The sequence below is a fragment of the Lonchura striata genome, chromosome 20 (assembly GCF_046129695.1).
Source record: "Lonchura striata isolate bLonStr1 chromosome 20, bLonStr1.mat, whole genome shotgun sequence".
Lineage (NCBI taxonomy): Eukaryota > Metazoa > Chordata > Aves > Passeriformes > Estrildidae > Lonchura > Lonchura striata.
Genome location: NC_134622.1, coordinates 8,970,619 through 8,978,279, shown reverse-complemented (window position 1 = coordinate 8,978,279; position 7,661 = coordinate 8,970,619). Strand labels below are relative to the sequence as shown.

Here is a 7,661-nt window from a genome sequence, read left to right as displayed (position 1 = left end):
AGAAGAGATTTAAAAGAATCATCCATTTGCTTTTTTGGCACAAAAATCCCAACATTCCATAAGCAATTTCTAAGAGATCCATGATGGCAACAGCAAGGAGCACACCCAGCAATGCCTGGTGGAGAATTTACAAAAAGGACAGAGAGAAAGTGGCAGAACCAAACCCAAATGTTCACCACAATTCTCCTGAGCAAGGTGTGTTCGAGCCGCTCCTATCTTTTTTTCTGGTTACAGTTTCATTTCCATTTGGGGGAACAAAAGCAAAACAAAAGACATGTGGATGTGAAAAGTGTGAGATGAGTGCAGGAAGGCTTTGGAGGCTGCAGGAGGAAATGGCAGATGGCTGCAGAGTGACTGCACGCCCCAGTTCACTCCGGGGCCCCTGGTCCCGTTCTGCCACCGGTGACGCCAGCAGAGCCCCCCCGAGAATTCCAGCCCCAGGATCACAGATTTTCCCACATGTGCTGGAGAGGAGAGGCCTTGCACAGCCTCACCAAAAGGCTCCTCAAGCTGCAGCCATTCCATACATCCTGTAAAGCCTACAGGATTCAAAGGTAATGTCTATTTTCTGATATACCGTTCTCCATCCAAATTACTTCTGCTGCAATAAAGGTTTATTTAAAAATGCAAATCAGAGAGCAGTGAGAAGAATTAAAAGTTTAGAAAATGCTGCCTATGAATAAATGATGGCTGAGGAATTCATACATGGAGCAATGAGGCCAAGGAAGGTTTGGGATGGTTTCCTGTGCAGATGAGGGAGGGATAAACTGGCTGAAAAATTCCCCGGAGGGATTCAGACTGGGCAGTAGGAAAACTTTCCACCTGTAGCTCCCATCACCAAGAACTGGAATAGCCTTGCAGAAAGAGGCTGTGGGATCTCCACTGCCAGGATTTGAGGTGAGGTCAGAAAAGGAGCTCCCAGGATGGGGTTTAGATTTAGTGAGTTCTACCTTGAGAAGAAACATGGACTCAATGACCTCCTGAGCTGCTTTTCAGCCCTATTTTCTATGGTTTTTCTATTCTATTAAAAACATGTGAAATTTCCCTTAGCTCTTTTCCTTAAAGGAAGGAGGGTAATTCAAGAGACACGGGATCTCCAGAGCATAGTCCTTAATTAATTAACCTGATAAGGTAACCTGCAGTCACATTGTGCAGTGTGCTGTGTGTGCCCCCTCCAGCTGCTGCCCTACATTCCCATGTCTTCTGCCTCTGGAATGTGGAGCTGGATCACAGAGAGTGGTGTGGCCTAACTCTCTGGGAAATCAATGGGAATTGAGGTGACTAATTAGGAATTGTAATCAGGCCCTTAATCCAAGGCAACAGAAAGACATGCCTTTGGAATCGGATTAGCTGCTTAATAATTCAAAACAGGCACCCAATAATGTATTGACTGCCTGGGAAAAGGCATCTTTTCCTGAGCTCAGAGTCTCACATTTCCACTGAACTTCCAAGGAAAGAGAAGCCAACCCTCAGCCAAAGCAAAATCCACGAGGAATCTACATTGGATGTAACATTTTGGGGTTCTCAGTCAGGGCTGCTCATTTATGGCTGGAAGATGCTGCAGGACTGAAGAACCAGCTCTTCTGCCTCTCTTTGTAAGGAATGATTCTGTAATGATTTCAATTCTGAGACTTCTCTGCCCTGTTAAAAAAAAATTAAATCATTTTTTTAGGGTAGCATCTCCCTCATTGGCAGATCTTTGGGTGCATTACTGACAGCAGCCTTTGCTAATCTCCTGTTTTATCCCAGCTGCTGAGAATCAGAACTGAGAGACTTAATTACTGCACCTTTCAATAAAGATTTCATTTTATTTTTGTTCTTTCTGCTGCAAATGCCCATGAATCAGAAGGTCACTTTAGGCACAGAATTCAATTTAATTATACTCAAAGGCATTTTTATCATTAAACAGGTCAACTTATTAAAAAAATATCTTGATTATGAATAATGGAAAGCCTGGCAGGCAATCCAGGAGAGTTTCACTCTGAAAGCTCCCACATCCACTTGTTTAGATTTGTTTACTAAGCTGGGCAAGGTCCCACTGAATGAAAATGACAGCATTAAGTGAAACTGCATTTGATATTTAATTGGAACTAGATTTTCATGCTTATTTACAGATTTTTTTTTTTTTAACGTGACTATTTCCCATTGCAGTATTTGTAAACTGGGCTGTTAATTCCTAGTAAAGGCAGGAGATGAGAAAAGCAACAGAGAATTTACACTGCACTGGGTCTGGCAAAACCCTTCCCAAGGTGCAGAGTGATTCCATAGAGTCAGGCCCATCCCTCAGCTAGGATTGGATCCTTGCTCAGGTAGGACACTGTTTTAATTACATGCCAGAGAGGATGTCTCTGATGGACTATCCTCATGTGAACCACTTCTAAATAGAAAAATCCATGCTGTTCATGAAAGCCTTGATGTGCAACGCAGGAGAGAGTAAACATTCTGGAGAAAAAGCATTCTGGATAGGAGGGAACAGAAGAAAAGCAAATCTATTTTCATGCCTGGGTCTTTTAAAGGCAAGCATTTGCATATTTTTGCTCTCTTTCGTATGCAACTCCATGTAACATGATTTCTGTGCTATTTATAAGGCTAAGTAGTCAAGTAACTGTGTTTTATATATCCCCTTCCTTTATGCTCCCCATTTTCATTAACTCTTTTTTTTTCTAATAGTTCAACAGGCCTAGAATTCATTTATTTATTTAAGTGAATGGTCAATACTAATTTGAAAACTGGATGTTATTTTTAACCACTTGCTGTAAGTATAAAAAATAATTAATTCCATTATTTTAGGCTAAAAGCTTTAAAAAGTAATGACACAAAGATGCAATGCAAGTGCAAGAAGTAAATTCAAGTTTTTACTGATTTCCCAAAGGTTTTTACCTTCATCTTTATGTCCACATGACACAGAAAGGGAATCAAACTGCAGAGATAAAAAGCTATTACCTGAAAGGAGCCTGATTGCAAAGGCAGCCCCTGTCTGGACCTGGAGGCCTTGGAACACTTTCCTAATTCACCCAGGATCACTTTATGACCCTGATCATAGATAACCACAAACACACAGATATCTCAAATGGAAGAGCTAGAAGCAATTTCTGTTCTTGAAAGAAAGTTGTATTTTGTTGGTTCATGGAGGGATCCAGCCACAAGAGCAGCAGCTTTCACAAGCCACAAAGACAACGTAGCATTACTGTATCCCTGGATTCTCATTTTTCATTTTCAGCTTCCTTTTCTACATAAAATTGAACATCCCACAGCTACAGCACCACAGAACTGTCAGAAAACCAGGACCACGTGGATTTTATTTGCCATAAATGGTTGTTTATGGCAGACAGAGGTTCGTGGGTGTTTGGTTTTGTCAGGAGAACAGATGCATTATCTTCCTCTAAATACATAAGTTTATTAAAACAGGGTTTTATCCAGTTCTTATATCAGTTCTGCTGTTCCTTTCTCTGCCATGGCCTCATCTCTTTCCTCTCCCAGCTTGGTGACATCCCCTCAGATTGTTCCTCTCCTGTCCAGACTGGAGAAAGCAGCAGATTTCCTGGTAATGGATTCATCTGCTGCTCTCTGATGATCTATTTTTGCTCAGATGATTCAATTTAATGTTCCTGCAGTGTATAAGGCTGACCTAAACTCTCTCAGGTGATGACCTAAGGACTAACATTACTTTTATTAGTCATAAAAAATTTCCAAGATAAAGTTTTGTGTGGAAACAAATGCAAATGAAAAAAAGAAACAAGCAGTGAAAAGAAACAAACTTGCTGCTGCAGTGTGACACTAAAATGTGTTTAATAGTCTCCAGTTAGGTCTCATACTGCTTACATTCATTTAACAGCTATTAGATAGTTGATCACTCTTTGTTTGAACACAAGAGCAAAGACATTTCAAATGGCACAGCACTTGGATATTTAATTGGACTTCTCTGTAAGAATTTGCCTCTTTTTTTTGTCACCATTCTTACAAACTCCTGAGGTAGCTCTGTAAATAGGGTCACCACAGAGAAACTGGGCTGTGCATGAGCAGATCAGAGCAATATTTGGCTCTTGTGCTGCCTCCTCACCCTCTGTACTTCTGCACCTTGCAGCCCTTCTGCAGCTCCGTCCATGAGTTTGGCAGGTGGCAGTGCCAAGAATCCCAGTGATGTCACCTCTGTCACTCGGCACCTCCGAGGACACCATCCCTGTCACCTCCACACTAACGAGGAGCGCAGAGTGCAACAGCACTTTCCAAATTCTGGGTGAGGTAAAGGAGCAGCAAAGGCAAAGCAGGAGCAAGGGGTGGTGGTGATGGCAAGCCCCAGTTCCCCCCAGAAATCCAGGAATACGCAGATATGTGCTGGAAGTTTTGGGATCTGGGCTGTCCTTTCTTGCATTCCAATGGAATTTCACCGTGGTGGCTTCTGAGCACTGCAGAAAATGCTCCCTGACCTAAAGAAATTACAATTTCAATATTGAAATTGTCAGTCAAAAGGAGAGGAAAGAAGGGCAAGAGAAGTGAAGCATTAAAGGCATGAAAAGAATAATGATTTGCCACCCAGGTTAGTTCCACTGTTTGGGAGGGAGATTTCTATTCAAATATTTTTTAGATTATTATGATGAAATTAGGACAGGTAACAAGAGCAACTTCCAAACACAGAGGTCTGAATCACAAGCAAATTTTGCTACAAATAAGCAGCACTCAGAATGATAAGATTTCTGATTAAATATTAGTCTTGCTGCCACATATGTCAATCCCTAAACTTAGGGAAAGGAACACCCAGAATATAAATTGGACTCAAAGCAAAAGCAGCTGCAAAGCAAAGAATGAGCTGATTTGACACTTACTAAAAAAAAAGTCCATTAATCAGAGGAGAAATATTTATGCTTTCAAGTGAGAATACCAGACTTGAAAAACCAAATATCTGCATAAATTCTTCATTGTACTTCCAGACTTTCAGCCACAACACAACTATTTCTGTGAAAAACACTATTATATAGTTTTGTGTGTGTGTGTGTTAACAATTAGTGAGAGTAGAATTAAGAGAGGTCCCATACTGAGAGATCTAAAAAATGCCACACAGGTAACACGAAGAATTTCAAGCTGACACTGGACCACTGATTAAAACCAGATCATGTTTCATATCATCCAAAAGTGGTGGATATAACCTGCAAGGTGGAATTCATTTTATACTGCATAATTTCTTCCTATTAAATCTGAGTGGTTCTTTAAAAAGCAAATTATTTGCAATGGGTATTTTTAATGGGAATTTTGAAAAAATAGCCGATATCTAATCTTAAAGTTCTCCTGAATTTCTGTTGCTATAACAACGCATGAAAACCTTTTTCCTGTTGAGGACATCTGTAGCTATTTTTACAGGCAACAGCTGGATTTGTCTGTCTGAATTTCACTTAGAAGAAAAAGTGTTTTGTTTTCTGCCTTTGAACAAGCTTTTAACATAATGACAAATACCAGAGCCCAGCAGGTTCAGTAGCTGAATAATCTGATATAAAACATGTATTGCATGGCAAAAGTGTAAATTGAGAAACAATTTCATTAAAAGTAGTGAAAAGTCTCACAGTTCCTCCATGCACAGACAGCTCTTCCTCCCAGATTTAACACTGGAACAACAAGGGCACAACAAGTCTTTATAAATGAGATCTTTGATCACAGGAGATGCCACCTTTGTACTTTAAAGTTGTCTAAAATTTACCAATACAGAGGAGCAAGAGTCTGGCTTGCAATTTCCTGTAGAACGAGGTGTGCCAGGCACCTGGGAACATCCAGCATTCTGAGGTGCCCAAATCCACTGAAAATCTAACAGCCAGCCTTTCTCATCCTTCTCTAGAAAACTTTCTCATACGACAAAAACAACAAATCAAATAAATGATCAACATAGAGATTTCCCCATAAATAACTGAGCTCTCTCAGCGCCTTGCAGGATTAGGCTTTGTGTAATCTTGCCCCCAAATTATTGATAGCTGTAAGACTGGAAGAAAAATCTGGAGCTCAGACAAGCAGGGAACACCCAAATTGGCATTGAGAAAAGGCCATTCTAGTTTAAAACTCCACTTTATGTTGTGCAGGATGTATTTATTATTCTTATTATTGCACATAATTTAGAATATAGGATCATTAGCATGAATCCCTGGAGTGAATTGTTTGAGGATTAGGGAAGAATGAGTGATATCCTAATGCTGATTATAAAGCTCTGCTCCCATGTGTGGGGAGAACCTGCTGGAAGCTGCATCCCTGCACCCCCAGGCTCAGCAGCCTCCAGTGGTGCAGAGCCTTTCAGAGTACAAGGACTCACAAAAGGCTACGTGGATTCCTGAAAAATTCCCTCCTGCTGTTTCCAAAAAGACCTGTTAGTGATGAACTGAAATCACAAACAGAAATAGCACTGGGACTCTGCAGGGATATTGCAAATACACAATATATGCATTATACAGAGGCAGGAACTGCACCTATGCCTGAGGCATGGGGATTTGGAGAATATTTGCTTTATTTTTCAAACAAAAGAGAGGAAGGCATGACATTTTGTGAGCAGGTTTCTCTATCTTTTTTCTTTCTGATTTTAGCTGTAAATACATAATTACTGTAAATGCATTCAACACCTACACAACTTCTAAACCAGCCCAGAACTGCTCCTATTGCATGTGCTGATCAATAATTACCAATTTCATGCAGAGACAGGTAAATTGCCAGTGCTTCACCCCAGGACACTTCGTGTTCAGACAGACGCCCACAGTTTAAAGGCAACAGTTTGCAACACAAAAGGCAAAACCAGTCTGAAATTGTTTCTTAATAATTTGCTTCTAGCTGATTGCTCACCACATTTAGATGTATGAGTTTCTACTGCAAAAGTCCTGAGTATGACTGGGATGTCAAGGAGATTTACAGCCCAGTGGCAGACAATAGTTTTGTTGACACTTTCTAAGCTGAATTTATTGGAGAGCTTCCTGAAGAGAGGAGAAGTATTCAATTACCCAGTAAATATGAAAGAACATGCTTGGTGCTGCTGTTCTTCCCTTGGACAGGAATTCCAGGCTTTGAAGTGTGACCTTTTGTTCAGGCCTACTGGAGTCTGTGTTTAAATTGTGTGCTGGAGAATTGGACACAGTGCTGAGCTTAGGAGTGATTTCCATGCAGGTTTAGCCACAATGCAGGGAGCAGCACAGAAAGTGGAGACTGAAAGGCCCAAGGCAGTAGTTTTTCAACAATTCTCTAAAAGAACAAACCAACCTCCCCCCAACACCAAAAAAAAAAAAAAATATTAAGAGCAGGGATATGAAACAATTGAAATTCAATATCTGAACTCTGCCAGGCTGAGGAGCACCTGGATGTTTTGCTGTTGTTAGCAAGGGAATAAAGAAAATAATAAAGAGAATAAAACAGCCTTGGAATGCAGCCAGGAGAAAGCAGAGAAATTCTGTCCCAGGATTCATGATCCATGGGAAGGCTCCTCTGAAATTCCACTCATTAGTTGATGACTCTGTTATCTTCAAGATATGAGGCCAACAGACCCAGCAAAGTGCAGGGATGTGACAGGATGGGCACGGAGTGGAAAGCAACTTATTTGTTAGGATATGGCAAAAAAACAAGTAGTTCAAGCAACTTAAAGAATGACCTTGTGTTAATCAGGTTAGCATGCCCAAGGGAGTGGGAGGGAAATCTCTTTACTT

General features: G+C 40.8%; 1 protein-coding gene across 1 annotated transcript in view; it reads right to left on the bottom strand.

Annotated features, from left to right (window-relative positions):
- The window catches only part of PPM1E (protein phosphatase, Mg2+/Mn2+ dependent 1E), a 60,700-nt gene that overhangs the window by 27,402 nt on the left and 25,637 nt on the right, over window positions 1-7,661 (bottom strand). The gene's annotated exons all lie outside the window — the stretch shown is intronic.